A 703-nucleotide genomic window follows, 5' to 3' on the forward strand; every position below is an offset into this window, starting at 1 on the left:
AGGGCCGCCGCGGGAGGTGGGGCCGGCGAGGGCAGCTGTTTCAGGAGCTGGTCCCACCGGCCCGGCAGGTGCAGGGAGCGGCCACGGGGGCCATGACCAAGCTGCCCATCAACACCCTCGCCCGAGCCCCGGCTCCCGCAGGCGGTCCAACGGCCCCGACAGCAGAGCTCGCACCCCGAACCTCGCCTCCCCCACCAGTCAGATCCACCATCAGTTCTCTTTTCAGGGGACCCGGCCACCAGCCATGTCGGGGCAGCCGGTCAACTCGCCTGCAGAGAAATGCCACTTAAATTAAAAACAAAAAAACTATAAATGATTAATTGTTTTGTATATTACCAATCCATTAATAAATTAATGTTTTATACCATTTTCCCTGAAAGCAAAAGTACCTCCCACCGCTGCTCAGTGAAAATTAGGAAACTCCGGGTAAGAACAGCATTTAGCAAATAGCTATTTTTTTAAAAAAAAAAAGACCGATTTTCCAGGTGCACTGCGACATCCATTTAAAATCAATACAAAAAATAATTCCTTGTAAATATATAATATATATTTATACATAATTTGCGTCTATGTACATACACCCAGCACCTCTGTGCCCTCTGTGCCCTGTGCGTGCGCCGCCTCCCCCCGCTCCCCTTCTTACAACATTCACAACGAGGCCAGACGCGAGTCTGTCTCCCGAGTCCGGCTGGACCACAGCCGG

At 51.8% G+C, this 703-nt stretch overlaps 1 protein-coding gene across 1 annotated transcript in view; it reads right to left on the reverse strand.

The window, feature by feature from the left end:
• Nucleotides 1–703, reverse strand: part of FGFR2 (fibroblast growth factor receptor 2) — a 118,100-nt gene that overhangs the window by 24,505 nt on the left and 92,892 nt on the right. The gene's annotated exons all lie outside the window — the stretch shown is intronic.

Source organism: Myotis davidii, unplaced genomic scaffold (assembly GCF_000327345.1).
Source record: "Myotis davidii unplaced genomic scaffold, ASM32734v1 scaffold1055, whole genome shotgun sequence".
Classification (NCBI taxonomy): domain Eukaryota; kingdom Metazoa; phylum Chordata; class Mammalia; order Chiroptera; family Vespertilionidae; genus Myotis; species Myotis davidii.